General features: G+C 37.5%; 1 long non-coding RNA gene across 1 annotated transcript in view; it reads right to left on the minus strand.

Moving 5' to 3' along the window:
• LOC126512109 (uncharacterized) overlaps positions 1–19,916 on the minus strand; it is a 63,052-nt gene extending 43,136 nt beyond the window's left edge. Inside the window, exon 1 of the long non-coding RNA XR_007594911.1 lies at positions 19,876–19,916. This is a non-coding gene — a long non-coding RNA (uncharacterized lncRNA). The remainder of the gene's footprint in view (positions 1–19,875) is intronic.
• Between the last annotated feature and the right edge of the window lie 1,704 nt (positions 19,917–21,620).

Consider the following 21,620-nt stretch of genomic DNA (forward strand, 5'->3'; position numbering starts at 1 on the left):
ATGCCATACACATTAATTAAAATGATAGGTATAATAAATAGAGATTACAGAAATATTTTGACTCAAAATAAATATAATCAGACTATTTAAAGAGAGAGAATAAGTAAGTAGAATAATGTAAAATATAAAATTATTGACAAGTTTTATTAATTTTACATAAATAAACAGCGGTAGTTTTAATTTATATCCAAAATAGATATGAAATTGAAAAAGACATTTGAACGTGAGAGAAACTTCTGTCTTCTATAACAGCAGAAAGTCATTTTAAAGTAACAGGAATATTTAAAATACCCAGAGCTTCCAGCCTTTTGTTGATACAGAGTGTTTATCTTCAATCTTGGGTACGTGTAAGAATAGGCTGGAGGATTCAAAAACACTAATCATGCTCAAGGTTAACCTACAGAGGTTCTGATGTAAAGAAATTTGGAATTCCTCTTCCCTACAGAAATTCATCAGGTACATTGATTAAAAGTCAAGGGTCTAACATATTCAAAGAAGTCATTTTCCCTTCCCAGCATAGAAGACATGTGACATATAAAAGGAAGTAGGAGCTGGTGGGAGCTGAGCTGAAGGGGACCAGCAGGAGAGGCAGCCAGGTCCTGAGGTGGGGGCAGAACTAATGGTTGGAAGAGAGATAACAAGAACAAAGTCTGTATGAGGATCCCATGGTGAAATCCATTAATTTCTATACTCATCTTTTAAAAAAAATCAAACCCTAGTTAAAACATAATATAGTCATTTTAATTTAATGTTGTAAATTTTAAAAAAAATCAAGTTACGATCCTTGTCTCAAACATGAACATTTCCCTACTGATCCCACAGAGAAAAAGGACTTCTAGAATCTGGCTGAGAGCTCAATGTCAGCATATGCAAAACAAAAATACTCACACGGACTTACGTACAAACTCAGTATGAGTTGTGGAAGCACTGTCACATCACACTGAGGCAGGACCAAGGTACTCTCCTCTGTATCTAGGCTGAGCAAGGTATCCCTCCATAGGCAATGGGCTCCAAAAAGCCAGTTTATGCACTAGGGATAAATATTCCAGGGTTTGCTGATGCAGTGGGGGGTGGTTGGGGTTGTTTGATGTTGCTGCCTGATTTCAGGGGCTTCAGTGCATGGAGGAGAGGCATGGGGTATGCTCCAGGCAGTCTTGGGTCTAGAGAGCAGGGCTCTCCTGCTGGGAGCCCAGACACCCACCTTCCCCAGGTGCAGCCAAGGCTCCAGTGTTTGCTGATGTGGCTGGGGTGGGGGTGGATGGTTAGCGGTGTGGAGAGGCTGCTGCCAGGTTTCTGGGGCTTCAGGGAGGTAGGGAAGGGGCTTGGAATGTGCCACTGGAGGCTAGGACCTAGAGAGTAGAGCTGTGTGGCTGGGAGCCCAGACACTCAACTATTTTATGATGGTTTATACACTGTGCAACCTGTCAATGAATATGCCCAGAAAGAAGCAACAACAGAACTTTTTGCAAGGCTGACTCATCAGAAGTTGAGTTATTCTGTGAAATGTTTAGAATGTTGCAGGTCCAGAGCCTAATTATAATTGAGGAGTGGTCTCTTTAGTCCCTAAATGGCAAGTACTTATTCATTTCCATGCAGCAAACCTTTGTCACTACCAGATGCAAATAGATGAGGTCAGCAGACATTGAAATTCCTAGTAGAGCTACTCAAAGAAGCACGGCTCTGTTCTTTGAGCTACTGAAGTTTTGAAGAAGTAGTTTTTTTTTTTACATGACTGTTGTATTACAAGCTAAATAATAGAAGATTTTGCAAAGTGAATGTAGATACTTCCTAATTTTCTTTCCAAACTCTAATAACTTCAAATCATTAACATTCTCAATTACCCTCTATTGAATGATTTTATTGAGCACATTGATACCAAATGTCCCAAGCTAAGTTAAAGTGTCCTCAATAAGTGAATTAAAAGAGCCAGATTGATAAAGTAGGAACAGATGATTTTGGTGCGTTTCAGGAAATTTCTGAGACTTTTACAGAGTGTGTTCATTTCAAGGAAACAGCTGTATAACACTGCCCTCAACTTCAGTTCAATCCTATGTAAAGTAAATGGATCTGGACATAAAATTGCACTTCTGAGGTAACTTGTGCAGTCTGAAACTTTGGTTCAGATTAGTTTTCTGAGATAATCTCTTGTTACTTTATTATTTGTTCTGCCATGAAGTTTAGAGAATTCCCCTTTAGTCCCTTTAGTTCTGCTTTTACTGACCTCTCATCATCTGCTTTGGATCAACTCATGTTCACAAACTCTTTAAAGTCATGTGAGGTCTAATCCCCAAGATGATTATAGCTAGCAATAGTGGTTATTCAGTGGTAATTAAGGTCAAATTAGGTGAGATTCTGAGATGATGAGACTATTGTCTTTAGGAGACAATCTGAAGAGGGAGCTCTTTTATTTTTTTCTCCATTCAAAGGACGAAGAGGTGATGTGAGCAAACAATGAGAGGCTAAGTGTTCATAATGAAAGACGGAAGCCTTCACCAAAACTCACTATGCCCTCGCCCTGACCTTAGACTTTCAGTCTTCAGAAGGATGGGGAAATTGATGTCTGCTGCTTACAATTATTTTTTACATCTATATGAACAAAGTAAAAAAACAAATTTCCCATAATCCGTATTCTTTAGCAAGTCACTTGGGTTCTCTTTTAAAGTTTGAGATCAAGTGAAAGGGTGGTCTTTCTTTATATTGGGTTACATCACCAAAAGAATTGCTGTGCCATCATTGTGTAGCCCCATGGTGATCACTGCTAGATTCTTCTTCTTCTACAGGCAGAACAGACCCTCTTGTTACCTTCTTAACAGTACTACTTTGGCCCAAACACTAAGGAGTTCAGTGAAGATGGTTAGCTTTCCAGGTCATGGATGTCTTGAAAGCTCTTTATTTATGAGAAAGGATGAAGTAAGCTCTCATCTACAAAGTTATGAAATAAATTCATTCACAGAAGGTCAATGGCACAGGTTCCAGGATTTATTCCCTTTTGTTAAGGGGCAGAGAATGAGTAGAATAAAGTTCTTTCTTCTCCATGACAACTTATTATACTGAACTATAGCAGATATCTTGCAATCATTAAGGGGAAAAAGGCTATTATAAAACACCATCTCAGAGTCTTGCCACTATAGGCCCCAGGAATGTATAACTATAAAGTTTATTTTTATAAAAGTCAGGTAAATAAATGTCGATTGCGTTGGGTGGGCTACTCAGTCTAGGGGTTTGTAACCCACCCTGGAATCAGTTATTCCAGGGTCTCAGAGGGGCGATACCTGGAAGGGAATGAGCTAAGACAGAAGAATGAGGCCAAGCAGATTTGTCAAAGCCTCTGTTTATTAGGATCATGGTTGCTGCTTATATAGCCCCTGAAGGGTAAGGAAACTGGATTCTTCCCACGTGTTCCAGGTCACGTAGGCCAGGAGGTAGGCCAAGAAGTCACAAGTTGCCACACCTGGTTCCCTGGATAGCTGGAATGTGAGGCGGTTCCGCTAACAGATTAGCAGTTAATTGGCTGTGGGGCAGGTTCTCAATAGAACATAATTATGGGTGTGGGGTTCCCTGCAGACTCCCCAGGGTGATGGTTCCTGTAATGATTTTTAGTGGGGAAATGGCTCGTGACAAATAAATAACCATAATAAATAAATAAATGAATAATAAATCCCTATAACGTTGATATCTTTTAGCTGTTTATTCTGTTACCAGGCACTCAGTACTCAAGCAAAAAGTATCTCAGAAGTATTTAGGTTGCCTGCATTACAGTCATTATGTAACATACATGTTACATACTTGTATAATTGAGTTATAGAATAACTAACTAGGTCTGTAGAAATCAGTCTCAGAGCTTCTATTGTTGTGAAAAGACACTATGACCATAACAACTTTTATAAAGAAAAATATTTAATTGGGGTTGTCTTACAGTTTCAGAGGTTTAGTCCATTATCATCATGGCGAGAATCTTAGCAACATGCAGTCAGACATGGTACTGCAGAAGGAGCTGAGAGTTCTACATCTTGATCTGTAAGTAACAGGAGGAAGTGACCTGTATGCCATACTGGAAGTATCTAGAGCATATATGAGACCTTAATGCCTGCCTCCACAGTGATACACTTTCTCCAAATGGACCACACCTATTCAAACAAGGTCATACCTCCTAATAGTACCACTCCCTATAGGCCAAACACTCAAACATAAGAGTCTATGGGATCCATACCTCTTCATACCATCGCAGAATCCAAATTTATCATTTTTATATGCATATGATTATCTACCACATATATTATATATACATATAACTTTAAGTATCTATTTAAGTCTCATATGTTCCTCAAACCAACAATCTAGACTACAAGTTCAACCATCAAGAAGGGGCCTAAAGGATCATGCAATAAGATCAAACTGCAATCTGACATGTGTAAGGACATTGTACTACTCCCTATATTGAAAGATAATATAATACTTGGACGAGTAAGAGACTCTCTGATTACTAAGAGGTTATAGAAGCTGAGTGCCAGCAGCAGTGCACAAGATTTGTTTTCTTGGAGTTCAAAGTCAAAAAGAAAAGCTTCTTATGGGGAGCGAGGGAAGGTAAATAGTGTGTGTGTGTGGCGGGGAATGGGAGGAGATAAATGTCACATTTTCTTTCATATGCAGGTTCTAGATTTAAACACATACATGAACACACATGTGCACACACAGAGAATGTGCATACGTGCATACTTACAAAAACAGAAGCGGAGTATCTGAACACAGAGAACTGAACAAAGTAATAGCAAAGTAAAATGGAAAGACCCAGCAAATACAGAAATCTGCACAGCTATTTGAAGATCCGCAAAATGGACTGCCTCTAGAGAAATCCCACTTCCCAACATAAAGCCATGGTGCTTCAATGGGAAGCAAATGATGTAGGTCATGTCTGAGATTAATGCTTTGGGAAACAAAACCCTCCCCACGTTCCTATCTCTGGTATCCCACAACAAACGTTACATCGTTTCAGGGGTTGAGTCCCTTTGTGTGTCCCTCCGGAGTCTTTGAGAGAAGTGCTGTGGAAACTGTATGGAGAGGGTAACTAAGTGGTGACATGAAAAGCTGTGTAATTTACACACCACACATACTCTTTTGAGACAGGGTCTCACCATGTAGCCCTACTGTACTGAAAGTCACTGTGGAGATCAGGCTACACTTGAGGTCACAGAGACTGTCTTCTTTTGTTTCTTGTTTACTGGAGTTAAAGGTGGGCACCACCACTCCTAGCCACTTTCTTTTTAAGTCTCGTAGCTCTAAGACTAGCTGAAGAATACCAAGGAACTGAGCAGGCATGCCTGGTAAGTAAAAGAACTGGGTATTAAAACACCATATCTCTGCAGCTGTGTTATTTCAAAAAGTCTTCCACATCCATAGTCTTCAGGGGAATACGAATCAAGAATCTATTAGGATTGTATCTGTCTTGAAAGACTGTCCCTGGAGCCAAGAACTGCCATCTTAGAAAGTTCAGGTGCACTTGCAAAAGATAATATCAGCTGTGCTTCTTGATGGTTTATATTCCTCCATTCCCCACTCCACACCCATAGTAGGGCATGGGATTTTTTTCAGCTGCTCCGTACCACCGGGTAACTCGTCATATGGCCTAGGGGTCGGGCTGGAGTATATAGAACGCTGGGAAGACTGGAGCGGGGCTCCATATATACAACTACAAAGAAACTTTCATTCCTGGTGTGTAAAGATTTTCGGGTTTTGACCTTGGAGTGCCCACACTCCTATAAGTAACCCTTCATGTATTCTCTCTACGGAAGTCAAATAAACTCATTGGTTTCCAAGTGAACCTTGGTGGAATTGCGCCTCCATTTGTTGTTGGGACCTTGGGAAAAGAGGTAGATGTTTTTGTCTCCCCTGCTAAAGAATTTTAGGAACAACATCGCAACTTAGTAATGAGAATGACTATTATAAGAAAATATGTCAAGAATGCAGAGGATGGGAACGATACACTCTTGGCAGGGAAGGAAATTAGTGCGTCCACTATGTAAAGAAGTATGACCATAGAATCTATCCAGAGCACTTGTATACATACTTTGATGGATTTTCCAATTGATTGAATCCGGAATCAACTATCAGAAATGTTTCTGGACAGGACTGTGATTTAATGAAGTTGAAAGACATAACTTAAATGTGAGTAGCACTTACCAGTGGCAGCCAGATGAAGGGGGTCCAAAGGGAAACCTTTGGTTTTTGCCTCATTGCTTTCATGTGTCACTGGGAAATTCACCTATCCTGTTGTTGCAGCTGTTCTCACCATTGTTACATTCTTTCACTCTTATTGGAACTCAGCTTCTTCAGGCTTCCCATATGAAACGAAGACCAGTGGCTCTCCAGGGATCCTCCAAGCCTTCATTTACAGGTTTTAAGTGCTGGGTATCCAGACTCATGAACTGAGAAGCTACTGGGTTTTCAGCCTTTTTAATGCGAAGACAGTCATTTTTAGACTGCCCAATTGATATTGCTTAAGCTATTTTAATATCCACGTCTTTACTATGTATTCATCCTATTAGTTCTGTTCCTCTAGAGAACCTTGACGATTATAATAGTCAAAGTAAATGAAGTCAGCATATGAAAAAATAGTTTCAGGGCCTTTTTATTGTAAGACTATTCTTAGTAGTCAAGGATCATCCTGGAGTGTCCATCAACAGATGAATGAATTTAAAATATAGACTTTTATGTATACGGGGAAATCATGCTATTTTCAGGAAAAAGAATGGAGTTGGAAGATTACAGAAACTGGGCAGACAGAGAAATAAAAGTAGTGTATTTTTCTCTCATGTGAGAAAACTTATAAAATGATGGTCTAAAAATAATGATTGCACTTCTAGGGAAGGAGACAGATACAGAAAAGAGGTAGGGAGAGATAGCAGAAAGGAGTAGTGCATTGTTATACTCAAAGTATGGTGTATGCACATGTGGAATTGTTACATTAAACTTGCGTATTTCTACATTTAATATAAGTGAATAGCAATTTAAAAATAGTGCTCATGATAGCATCTTAAACAGTAAACCATCCCTCTTTTGTATAGGCAAAAATTGTCTAGCGAGGAGTCTTGGCATGTAGGTACCAATCCCCAATGCTTCATGAGTAACCTAAGGGAAATAATCCAATACCATTGACTCACAGTACCTCCAGGTATAACATAACTTCTGGCAATAGTCAAAGAATTAGGGGACACTAACACAACCTACATTCTGCAAATCAGAGACTATATGGTAAACTGAACCATTAAGCAGCCATCACATTCCCAAAGAAATCTATTAGTAGCTGTTCTTGCAAAGACCACAAAGTAACCGCTAGAAGGGTCTGTACTTGGATGACAATAATATATTCGCATCAATTTGTAGCGTATCATGACAGTGTCAGAGATTGATGGACTTTTTCCCCTAGTTTTATCTCCACTAAAGGCAGAGACAAATAGTCAGATTTCATGAAGCTGGAATTTATCTGCAGCTTAGGTGCCTGAAAAGACACTAAATGCCAGGAAGAGTTTTTGTGAAAGAATCCTGAATTCATTTTTGGTTTTGGCTAGCTACTGTCAAACTGTAGGAAGTGTAGGCCTTAGGGAGTGTGATGGATTGACAGGTCTATATCTGCATCTCAGGAGTGGAAGAGGTCTGTTCATTACATACTGGCTGATTCCAAAGAACACCTCATTCTTAGAACTCGTCCTCATATCTTTAAATTATCTGATAGCATCACTCATGGTCCAGCCCATTTCCCTTGATTAGCATCAGTAATTTCAATAAAAATGTTACTTGAATGTAACTGTGATTTTAAGTAATTATAAAATGTGATTTTTCACAGAAAAGGCTGACCTGCATTTAAGGAGCTAAAGAGAAGACGGAAACTGAAAGGAAGGAATTACTCGGAATAATTGCAGGACTTTGTTAGTGTAGGACATCTGCATTTGTGCCTTTTATAGAATACATATTATATAGGTGACTAACTCATACAGAATACAGCAAATGTGAGTTTGAATTCTCACTTATATGACTCCAGGTTATATATTCATTTTAATTGCTATATAACCTTTATTTTTATTTATGGTATATGATATCATTTATTTTATATATAATTAATGTTTATGTTTAGCTGCTTTTTTCTTCAAGATGAAAGTAAATACTAATATTCAGGATTTTTCAGATTTATTCATTTTACTGAGAATAATTCAAATACTACTTCTAATAAAACTTTCTTAAGATAGTGAAAAAATTCAAATAAGTCCCCTCTGTGTCTGCTCATTCAGTTGAATACCACCTTAGTAAGAAAGTCTGGAAAATCATTTTACCTGCACACATATTAGAAGTGGGCTACAACAATGGCACACGCATCTAGGGTTGATTCCTACAACTCACTCTCAGTAGCTAAATGTAGTAACACTGGAACATGCTTGGAATCTCTCCACTAGGGAAGTGAAGATAGGCTGATCTTTTGGGATTGCTGGATTGCCAGCTGAGCCTACTTAGGTGAGCCTCAGGTCCCAGTAAAAGACTCTTTCTCAAAAAAGTACTTCAATTTTCTAACTATTGTGAATAAAGCAGCAATGAAAGTGGATGAGCAAGTACATTTGCACTAGAATATTCCTTTGGGAATATGCCCAGGAGTGGTATACCGGACATATGGTAGATTTATCTCTAACCTTTTGAAGACTCTCCATACTGATTTTCATAGTGACTGCACAGTTTGCACTACCACCAGCAGTGAATAAATATTACCCTTTTTCCACATCCATGCCAACACATGTTGCCTAGATAATAAAAATAATATTCTATATATGCACATACACATAATAGAATATTATTCAACTGTAATCAAAAATAAAATTTGAGGATAAGAGATAGAGTTGGAAATAATCTTTATAAGTGAGGTAAACAATGCACAGAAAAACAATGCTACGTGTTCTCCCTCACATATATTTAAATATGTGAAAGAAATGCTATATTTAAATCTTTAGATATATGTGTTTAAATTGGAGTAGTCATATAAATCAGGAAGCTGTAAGGGTCCATTGTGGGAGATATTAAGGGAAAGGTATAGAACACAGGCAGTGTAAAGTAGAAAGGTGGAATACTAGATTAGAAAGTGTTAAGTGGGGTTAGGCATGGGAAAGCAGGGATTATGAGACATATGACTAATGCTTAATACCTTTGACATTCCATATGAAAGCCTACTAATATATCAGCTTTCTAAAGATATACAAATAAATATTTAAAATGAATGTAAACAGAATTACCCTATAATAAGAAGACGAAAATCTCTCTCAGATACCATAAACCAGCATATAAAATCCCATGGCAGATGTGGGTTACCTATTTTAGAGTTATTGCACAGTAAGCTTCCATAGACATCTCAAAAATTACAATTATTATCCTTGTTTCTTAGTTGTTCTACAAAAATTGATGTTAAGACTCTGTTGCTGAAGACTCTTGAAAAAAATCAAGCTGGAACTGACCTGAAAGCTTCATCCCTCCTGGATAACTTTCAGAGGACAGGAATGTGTTATGCGTTGTATCAGAGGAGAAATGTGATGAACTGTTTTATTCATCTGTGAAACCTTAGAATTATAATAATGTTTTGTCTAACTAAATGTATTTACTATTGCTTGCAATAGTGCCATGGATGTTGTAGCAGTAACCAACTATATTCTAATTGTATTTAAAGAATGCTCCACCAGATTGAACTCACACCTGAAACAATTAATTGGGCCAGAAATTCATTCCTGGATAGTTCATTGCCTCTCGGTCCTCAGCGAAACTTTTATCATTGATATTGTTGTTTGAGTATATGGTGATTAATACAGAGATTCACAAATGGTCAGCATACAGAGAATGGAGTATATCACAATTCCTTGATTCCAAGTCTTGGGTATCATCATGGAAGAAGGTGCAGAAAGAGTGTAAGAATCAGGGGTAGTGGTAATTTGCAAAGACACAGTGTTTGCTGGAAATGACCAGGATATTGCATAAATGAAGTCATAGCAGCTAGTATTGTATGAACAAGTATGAAAAAATATCAAACCAGCCAAAATTCTAGCACAGATATGGGAGAGCCTATGAAGTCTCACACCTAGCTGAAAAGCTACTGGCAATTAATTGTTGCTAGGGGAAAGAAAGTCAATTTTATTTAGGGATGTAGCCACTTGTGAGGAGCCATTTTCCCTCCCAAAAATCATTATAGGAACCATCGCCTTGGGGAGTCTGCAGAGAACCCCACACCTATAATTGTGTTGAGAGTCCTTCTATTGACAAAACCTGCCCCACACCCAATTAGCTGTTATCTCTTAGCGGAACCGCCTCACATTCCACATTCCAGCTATCCAGGGAACTAGGTGTGGCAACTCCTGACTTCTACCTGACCTGACCGAACATAACCTGGCCTACGTGACCTGGACCACGTGACAAGAGTCCAGGCCCCTGTGCCCCCCCATTCCTTACCCTATATAAACTGTAACCTGTCCCTAATAAACGGAGGCAGTGACAAACTTAGCATGGCCTCCTCCTCCTTTTCTAGCTCATTCTCTTCCAGATAGCACCCCTCCGTGACCCTGGAGTAACTGATTGCAGGGTGGGTTACAACCCCTAAACTGAGTAACCCACCCAACGCAATCGACAGCCACTGAGAGATCATCCATACTCCAGTGGATGGTCCTACAGTTATGTATATATAGGTATCAGTTAGTGGAAAAAGCAGGTATTTTTTAAGGAGGACATGAAATTTTAAAGGAGAAGTGGTTGGTAAAGAGGAGAGAAGGGAATGGGTAATAGATTTGTTCAAAACACATTATATTCATGCATGAAATTCTCAAACAATAAACAATTAAAAAGTGCAGATTTTATCTAAAGTTTTACTCTGGCCTCAACACACATACACTTACAACATGCTTACACACCCTCATGCAAAAAACTCAAAGTTTTAAAAGTGGGATCTATGAGTGCTATTTTCCTCATGTTAGCCTTTGAAATTATGTAAGTGCCATCAAAGTTATGGGGTGATTTCATAAGTTTTAGCAACTGCAAAATATTTAATGTATGTATAGATGTGGCAACCGGTTACATTCCTGCTATTTAGCATCCTAATAAAAATTCTCTTTAGCAAAAGCCTCAAAAACACAACTCAGAAAAACAAAAACAAAAACAGCCTCTGGCTCCAGAGTAATGTTTGGAAACAAAAACCATTGTTCTTCTCAGAGCCCCATCAAAACCTGACATATTCTTTCCTTTTTCGTCTCAGAGAGAATCATATATACCCACTCAAGATATTGTTTCTAGCTCTAACCATTTACCTGACAATTTCATGACTTTAATTTCCTAGACAGATTAATTCCCAGCACTTACATTGTAGCAGCTCACAGCCATCCATAACTCTAGTTCAAGAGGATTTGATGCCCTCTTCTGATCTCCATGAACACCAGCCACATAATTATATGCAGGGAAAAATATCCACACCCATAATATTTTTACAAAATCTAATTTAAATAAAGTATAAAATATATTTCATTTAAGTCAACTTTAAAGTTTATATTGCTTTTAATTTTACAAGCAAATAAATTTCAAATCTTCTAACACTTGTCAAATTGATTGCACTGTAGATCAAAGGCATTAATTTCTTCTTGAAAATGTTCTCCTTAGCCGGGCGGTGGTGGTGCACACCTTTAATTCCAGCACTCGGGAGGCAGAGGCAGGCGGATCTCTGTGAGTTCGAGACCAGCCTGGTCTACAAGAGCTAGTGCCAGGACAGGCTCCAAAGCCACAGAGAAACCCTGTCTCGAAAAACCAAAAAAAAAAAAAAAAAAAAAAAAAGTTCTCCTTTTTAATGCTCATTTTGTTTCTTCCTGAGAAGGGCTAATGAAAATACCACTAGTGTCATAGGTAACTCACTAAGCCGTTATGTGTCAGCCCTGTTTATTATCATCCCAAGCACCCTCAAAAATCTTGAGGTTTCCTTTTTATTTCAGTGTCTTCCTTTAATTCTGTCATTCAGTGCACATTCCATGAAAATTGGCTTGTCTTTTTTTTTCCTAAGGCATCATTGACATTTTCTCTTGTAATATGAAAGAAACAGCTCCAGAAATAGCTTATATTTTTGTCAATATCCTGAGGTAATAGGGGAAAAGGTCACATCTCAGAGCCTTAACAGGATGAATAGATTAGATCAATTACCACCTACTCTAAGGGTGGACTCCAAAGGGCTATATCCTCAGTGTAAATGGCATCAAGGGCAAACAAGCCACAAGTAGTCTTGGGTGTCTAGACAAATGCAACATTTAAAGCTGCTCCTGAAATAGTCTACCCACAGGTACTTATTATAAACAGAAAGTTCTTTCTGGGGAAGGAAAATCCTATTATAGGTCTCATATCCTTTCAATTAGTAAAATTTCAAATACAACACCAAGAAAACAGGAAGCTATAACTTTACACACAAAGAAATGAGCAACAGAGACCCAAGTCAATTAAAACACGGTAGCATGTAATCCCTTGCAGCCCTATAATTCTCTTTACAGTGACTGAAGCAAGGATGCTTTAAAGGATTTTCAGGATGCATTTAAGTCAGTTTGTTTAAGTAATGAAAAACTTATAACTAATCCAAGAACTGAGAATAAATGACTATTAAATGTCAGCTCTTCAAGAATCATTGTATTACACTTTCCAAGGCTCAGGGAACACTGTGAAAGACAGGAAGAATGTAAAAGACAGAGAAAGTGGTGTATCTGTGTGGTGTATGTAATACTAACTCCTGAGAATGACATGGCTGCCAGATTCTTGAATGTATAATACCTGAGATTACCTACAGAGTTTCATCACAAGATTGGGTTTCTCAACACCATGCCCTAGAATGTGGAAAGTCTCACAGGGCCCCACTTCCCACTGAGGATTTAATCCCAGCTAATGGTTGACAGGGGAGAGAGGGTCATTTTCTTTTGTTTTTCAAAGATTTGTTTTCATGTGTGTAGTATGTTTCTGCCTGTGGTTATGTGTATACATGAATGCAAATACTTGGGAATTCCAGAAGAAAGAATCAGAACTCCTCAATCTTGAGTTACAGGAGGTTGTGAGCCACCCAACTGGGGTAGTGGGAACAGAACTTGGGTCCTCTATAACAGCAGTATGTGGTTCCTAAATCGTGTATGTATAATAAGGCAAAATTATCCATGGGAACAAAGGCAACTAACAGAAGGGGAAAGGGAGAAATTGTGTTCCCAGCATCATGATGAGGGGGGCTTGGGAGGAATATACCCAAAATACAATATATACTTTTATGGAATTAGAAATACCGTCATGTAACACAGCCCTGTGTACAATGAAGGTTTTTAAAAATTAAACAGTCAAAACATCAGGCTTCTTCTTAAGAGAAATTTTGAAGTGAGAAGTGTTTGACACAGGTTTTTGTGGATGGCTTTGAAGATGGGTGGCGCCAATTGGCAAAGGAAGCAGAAATCCGGGACCTGAATGCACACCCACCCTTGCAGCCCAGCTGATGATCATCTAGGCAGCAGAGCATTCAGGCCACACCTTTAAAGTTTGCACTTGAAAGAATACGAAATTGCAGGCGAAACTTAAGCCTGGTGAAAGCCCTTGGCTCTAACAGAGAACTCCACCTGAAACTCCAGGGAGCACTACTGTGAGCTACTATAATACTGGTTGCAGATATTGGTTGCAAATAAATTCGTAATAATGTATATATATATATATATAAAAAAAACAGAACAATGACGACCAACAGAGGCCAGAGAATTTGGAGCAATTTTTAAACAAACAACTAAGTTTACTCAGAATAAATAAAAGGCAAGCTTTAAGATGTCAGAAGTAAAAGGGAAATTTCTCACAACTGTCTGCATCCATCTATGCTATAGTAATGTAGATTTCACACAAAACATCACAAACATCAAAACACCACAACTGTATAATCTGAATACATATGCATTTCTTACTTGTCAATTGTATCTCACTAAAGCTGAAGAAAATTGAAAAGGAGTGGTCTATTGCTTCCTGAGTATATACTTCCTATAATACTCTATTACTTTCTTAGTTTAAACCACTAGTAAGTTGGATAGCATCCATGAATCAGCAGTTTTCCGACTGGACAACAGGCAGCACAAAACCATTGTCACAAAGAGTAGGGAAACATGGGAGGTATTTCCTTGAAATGTTCCAATTTATCACCTAAAAAACATATTCACTGTAAAGCACCAGGCTGGTAAGTTCACAAAGGACTGAGACCATTGTGTTGCCACCAGCTGGAATTGAGAAACAAAATGAAAACCACACTCTGTAATATAAGCCATAGGGTAGAGCTCAGCAAAGGGCAGTATTATAGTTGAAGAAATAAATATATTAGGCTGTGACTCATACAATTTAAGAAAATAGCAAGGAGAAAAGTACACCAAATTTATCCCAACTAATTTAACTGTATGAACGAACTAGGTCCAAATTTAATTAAAGGGATAAAACAAGTAAAGACTTTAAGTATAAAAATGCAATGTTTATTATCTAACCTCCACAATGCACCCATTGAAAAGCAAAAAAAAAAAAAAACAACAACAACAATAAAAACAAACAGGAAAATACTGTTTTTTTTTTTTTTTTTTTTTTTTTTTTTTTTTTTTTAACAATGCGTCTCAGCTCCCTCCTTCTGCAGTGGTCCTTGAGCGTGCAGGGTCAGTGTCTTGTAGATGTGCCCTTTGTGGACGAGCAGTCCATAGGCTCTTCCTCTCTGCACATTGAGCAGCTGCGAGTTTCTGCACTAACCACCCTCCACTTCCACAGAACCCTCTCTGACCTGGTCTGACAGTGGCACTCCTATGGGCATAAAGGTAGGTATTTAGAGGAAAGTTCTCTACTATGTCTACTTAGCAAATTAGTAGTAGGTTTAGTTCTAGAAGAGATGAGTTCCCCAAAGTAGCAAACATCTGTTTCCTCCTATGGAGCAGGCCTTTAATCCAACCAGAAAATAGTAGGTTATCTCCATAACATTTGTGTCACTTTTGTACCTACGGATACTTCTTGCCATGCTGGTCATCTTTGTTGTTCACAGGGTTCACAACTGTAAGAAACCTTCAAAGCACTTTCTGGGTCTATGAAAGCTACCCAGAAGGAAAAAGTCACTATGAACCTTATTTCTCCATGTATTGTAATTAGTGTTTGTATTGTCTTTAGTAGTAGGACTATACTATCCAGTTTAGTGGGCAAGCAATAGCAATAGCAATAGCCTATATTATTTTAACCATCTCTGAGACACATCTGACTTACAGCTTGGAGGAGATAGCTTCTATGCAAGACTATATAGAGAGCATAAATTGGGCTCAATGGATGATTTTTTAAAAGAAAGAAGGACTGGAGGGCATGGAGAGTTAGTAGTAGATCTTAGAGGATTTAGGAAGAAGAGTGGGGGTTAATATCAAAGTACATTATATGTGTGAATAAAATTATCAAAGATTTTATGCAAATATTATATACATTTTATATATTTAAATCTGTTTTGGAGTTGTGAGTCAAAAGATTTCTTCCTTTATAATTTTGAAGGGTCACTGGCATTGTTTTCTACCATTCAGATTTTTATATAAGAAGCCTGATGCTACTCTACTATCTGTTTGTAAATAGATGTTACTCTACTATCTGTTCGTAGATAGATGCTACTCTACTATCTGTTTGTAAATAGATGCTACTCTACTATCTGTTTGTAGATAAGCTGTCTCTCCTCCCTATTGAAACTTTTAGAATTTTTTGTTCATATGTATGTCATTTTAGGAAGATATATCGAGATATAAGAAATTTTATTTTCTATTAATTTTAAGTTATCATATAAAATATAATAATGGGTATCATTTTTATATTTTTATACATGTAGATCCTAACACTCACTCATAAAACTCATATTAATTTTCATCAACTAGGTATAGGCTAAATATTAAAATATTTTATTTATTCATGTAAGATAAAAAAGAATTTTAAAAAAGGCTGTGGCTCTGTATCTGCTTCCATCAGTTGCTGGGTGAAGCTCTCTGATGACACTTGGAATAGGTACCAATCTGGTCATAGAAGATAGCCAGCTCAGGCTACATATCCACTATTGTTAGGGGTGGGAACAGGAGATGTCTTCGACTCTTTTACTGGCATTTGGGACTCTACTCACCATACTAGGTCACCTTGCCCAAACTTATAAATGGATAGATGCTTACTTAGTCTTACTGCAACTTGATATACCATGTTTTGTTTATAACCATGGGAAACCTCCCTTTTCCTAAACAGAAACAGTGGAGGAATGGATTGAGAAGTGAGAACATAGTGGGGTATGGGGAAGGGACTGGGAAGAGAGGAAGGAGGGGAAACTGTGGATAGGAAATAAAACAAGTAATAAGTAAGTAAATAAATAATAGTTTAAATAAAGATAAATAAATAAATTTGAAAAAAGAAAAAACAGAAAGGAAAGATACAATTTTATAAGGAAATTAATAATAAATGGGTAATTCCAAGTGTATCTATGTTAACACTTGCATTAAATATAAAGATACAAGGTATCTCTGAAGGTGTAATAGTAGCATTTATATCTTGATGGTAACAAGTAGCCACCCAATTAGACTTAAGGCCCACTCAATAGAAAAGAACTCATGAGTGCTACTGTAAACATAGCTAACCACCCAGGGCTGTTGAATCTATGAACCCTAGATAATGCTTTTTCCTTTCTCAACTGCTCCCAGAACCTCCCCACATCCCTAACCAGTCAACACCGTGAACTTCCTTTCTCTCTCTTAAAAAATACACTTGAAAAAACACACATACATAAAAAAGACAAGAGCCATTCCCCACACAAACCCTATAAAAATGTAATCAGAAAACAAAATATGCAAGCAAAAGACCAATGAGACAAAATATATACAAACAAAACTATGTGGCAAAAGTTGTACAAAAATACTACTAAAACACTAATTGACTAGTAGTCAGGCAGGAATTACAAGTGGGGCGACTAGGACAGGAGATTTCTGGGAAGAGGAAAGAGAGTTTGCAGTCGTCACCCAGATGCAGAGGAAGCAAGATAAAAACGCCTCCTTGAAAAAGGTACCAAGCCACGTGGCTAACATAGACAAGAATAATGGACTAATATAAGATGTAAGAAAGAGTTAATAAGCCGGGCGATGGTGGCGCATGCCTTTAATCCCAGCACTCGGGAGGCAGAGGCAGGCAGATCTCTGTGAGTTCGAGACCAGCCTGGTCTACAGAGCTAGTTCCAGGACAGGCTCTAAAGCCACAGAGAAACCCTGTCTCGAAAAACCAAAAAAAAAAAAAAAGAGTTAATAAGAAGCCTGAGCTAATAGGCCAATGAGTTTATGATTAACGTAGACCTCTGTGTATTTCTTTTGTGACTGAATGGCTACAGGACCAGGCAGGACAGAAACCTCAACCAACAAAATTGAACCCAGGGCAGCATAATTAAAGAAAGTGATAGAGAATATATAACCCATAAACAATACATGCACTGTAAAAATAGAGTAGACAAAATATTTCTCTTGAGAGATGATAGTACAATTCATAAAAGCATGAAAGACGAAGAAAATAATGAATAAAAATCACAAATATTTGCTTTCAAGAATAAATGAACATATTCCTTCACATTTTATAATTTTACATGACTTATATAATGGCAACAAATTAGAAAAAAATTAAAAACATAACTTATCAAAATAGACACTAGATGGAAGAAAAATGTCTTAACTGTCTTGTGTCTGTCAAGATAATTGAAGTCAGAAGTAGAAATATCTATATAAATAAAACCTGAAGCTCAGATGATTTCATTGGTGAGTTCTGACAAACATTTCAGTAACAAATCATGTTATACCAACTTAGAAAAATTAGAAAATAATTTTATGGTCTAGAAGAAAACTAAAAATAAAACTTTCTGCTTTCTCTTGTGGCTCTTTGCCTTCTGTGTGTTTGCCTTGTCCAACTTCAATAGGATGTTTTTGTTTTTCCTTGTTATAACCTGTTTTATAATGAGATACAGGTCATCCAAAGAAGAGAAAAAAGAGTGCCATGTCTTGAACACACAACTCTAAAATGATCATTCCAACAATCATGAAATTGTATTCATTAACATATTAAAACAGAGAACACATTATAACCAAGTAGATTTATTTCAGTCATGTAAGATAAAATCTTTCTATATCATCTATAATATAACAGAAAATTTTATGTATTAAAAGTTAAACTTGTTAAAAATTGATATTTCTCCTTTCTGGAAAGCCCTCAAAAAGGTAAAAATGTAGTGATTATCATGGCACCTACATGTCATAAAAATTCCATAAGCACAGTTTAAATCGTACTATCATGGCATGGTACCCCTGCTCTGCTTCATTCCCCAACTCCCAGGTGTTTCTGTAAATGGGACTTGACAATATGGATTCCTCAGTCTTGGTTTCTAGATATCATCTCAGATATCAAGTGGAATATTTGAAAATGCTGAAGATCCACTCTCCTTCCAAAGTTTAAAAGTAGTCATTAATTTTTGGGTAATTCTTGAGTTTGTGGCCCCAAACACATGCTAACAATACATTATTTTTCTGCATCCAAATATAGCTTCATTCTAGCTTTAATGATTTTCTGTGCTGTACAAGTGAAATATTCATGATGCTATATTCTGTACTGTGAGAGATAGCTATAAGCCAAAATGAACCCATTTAACAAACATATCATGTCTGATTATAATGATTCATCAGTTATAGGCTAACATACTAGAATATTAAAAGTTAATGTCTTATATAAGCTCATTTGGGGCGTTCTGTTGAATGACCTGGGTAAATCCAGACCTCCCCAGCAGGACGAAAATAGCCAAAAATCCAAGCAAGAAGAGAAGAATCAAGAATCTAGGATTAGCCAGTTAGTGACTGTGTTTCAGGAACTAGCTGAAGATAAAGTTAGGTTGTAATCTTGAGAAACAGGGAGTTTCCCCCTTGTGATTGTCATTGTAATGTATTTTAAGAACTAGCTGATTATGTCCTTGGGAGTGGTTCTGAGAGGCAGGGGGTTGGCCCCTTGTAATCTTCACTGGTATTTTCGGAATTTTCTGTGACACACTCCGTGCCAATTCAGGATCACTGGGCTGCAGTCTCTTCCCTTAAAAATCGGTTCTCCAGGTCACTTGGGGTCAAACTCTTCCCCTGCGTGGGTTATGAGTCTTGGCCCCAGTGCACTGGTTCCCATCTCATCTCATCATTAAAGCCTCGTGTGATTGCAGCACACTCGTGAGTTACTGGGGGGGGGCGTGTTATCCGGAGACTTGAGTGAGAGTCTCCCCAGCACTTGGGGTCTTTCACTGTGATCATGGCATTTTATATGTTATATTGTCATTGGCAAAAGGCAGCTCTTCACTGCTGGTTGCCTAGGTAAGTTCTTCAACAATTCCATCAAAAGGTTTACGTTCTGCTTGACTGATGTTAGAAAGGCTTAATGCTCTCTTTCAACAAATTATAACCTTGTATCAAGATAACTTTTTAAATCAAAGTTCTTTAAATAGTTGTGATAAGCATCGTGTGGTAAAGAAAACTTGGAACATTAAATAAGGACATATCCCACTTCTAGTAAAATGATGCTACTGCTGATAAAGAAGGGAGAAAAAGAAGTTTTTCTCAACCTATGAGTGCTCACAGCAGCTTTTTTCCTCCTTAAAGATAAAAAAGGCAATCCTGCACAGGAGATCTGCTTATTAGATATTAAACCCACGCTTGGCAGAACCAAAATAACGCTTCAGGAATTTCCTGCCAAATTCACAGCTAAACTGTTATGCAAATGTAACTCCATCTAAATTAAAAGTGCTGCGAGGGCACAGTGGACAGACTCAGAAGTACGTACCATTGTTTTTGGTGCTCTTCATCAAGAAGTTTGGGGATGCTTAAAGTTAGCTGGAGAGATGGAGCCAGAAGCCAGAGCAAGAGACTGGAGGGAAGTGGCTGCTTTTTTAAAGAGAGAGAGACCATGCCCCAATGGGCTGTTATCTCAGCGGCTATTGGCTGAAGGAGCAGAAGGAGCTTCCGCAACAAATAACATGGATCACACTTTGTTTTGTTTCCTGTTTGCTTTTGGATTTATAATATACAGGAAAGAAAATCCTGAAAAGTGATAATAAAATAGCCGAGGGAGAACGGAATTCAATGTTTAAATGTTGCAGTTAAGGACAGCTGCAAAGCTTTCACAAAACTAAACTGAAAAAAGCAACTTGATGAAATTTTAAGTAGACTCTATAGCTCATATGAACTATGCATATAAGAAGGAAAGGCACACTTTATATCTTATAGGTTAATTTCTGCTGTGATGATGAAATACATCTGTAACCCTAGTGCTTGGGAGGTGAAGGCAGGAAAGTAATGAGGGAGAGCAGCCTTGGCTACAGTGTGTGCTGGAGGCCATCCAGGGTTCTGTCATGAGAGCCTCTCTCAAACTAATAAGTAAATAAATAAGATATAATAAAATAAGGTCTCATTTAGATTTTTATGTGTTCATGCCTTGTTCCCAACTAGATTCTAAAGTAACTAATTATCATGAATAGAGAATCTATCTTTTACATTTGACCAATTACTGAACTATAAATTATAAGACATAATCTATTTTCTGTATAATTACCACTTGTTCAAAACCTAATGTATACCAAGTCCTCAATATAAATTCAGAATAAAAAATTGGCTATATGAATATGAATCCTTACATATAGGAATTTTTGTGGCTAAATCTTAATTATCTATTAATTTATTGATATTATGAATATTAAGCATGTGCTTTGTTGTAGGACTTATGTCATTGCTGGGGACATAGTTGTTATCAAGACACTTCTATTCTAATGAAAAGATTGCTATCCAGGCAGCATAACTGAACGAAACTTTGAATTTTCACTGATACTAAGTTTCAAAAAGAAAGTCCTCAGTACACCGGAGGATATTTTATTCCCATGGTACTTTGCTTTTGTAAGTGACTGTGATTAAAAGTGGTTTGAAATCACTATTGTAAGCACATGTCATTATTGCAATTGAATAATTTCCTAAGATAACACATAAAAATTACTACAAAATTATACCATTTGTAATGACCACATCCTAGGAGTCAGGAAAAGAGATAGTTTCCAATAGAAACACAGATTTCTTTTATTGACAAAGATCAATTTTTGTACTATGGCTCTCTTTCTAATTTCCTGGGTAATGGAGATCAATCAATACTCCTTGGACGGCACCCATTTTATGCTGTGACAAGTGTTCTTTTTTGGAGGCCATTCTTGAAGCTTTTTCATTAATGAAAAGCAGTATTGTAGCATCTTCAGCTCCTTCCACTGTTGTCTGGCCTTGCTCCTTCTGGTTCTGCTATTGCAAACAGCTGAAATTAGTACACTGTGATATTATGCAAATGCTCTGACAGACTGAGCTAAGAATAGTGTATATTGGCTGTTTCACTTCATCACATAAATAATTTTGTATTTTAAATTAAAGAGTTGTATGGACATCAAAATATGTGTCTCCATTAGCAATGCCTTTTCTTGTGGAATTGAGATGAACATGGGTCTGAGGAATCACCTTACCAGTATAGAGTTTGAAATGATAAATTGAGAATAC

Source organism: Alexandromys fortis, unplaced genomic scaffold, assembly GCF_014885135.2.
Source record: "Alexandromys fortis isolate MF-2015 unplaced genomic scaffold, M_Fortis_MF-2015_v1.1 scaffold_95, whole genome shotgun sequence".
Taxonomy (NCBI): Eukaryota; Metazoa; Chordata; class Mammalia; order Rodentia; family Cricetidae; genus Alexandromys; species Alexandromys fortis.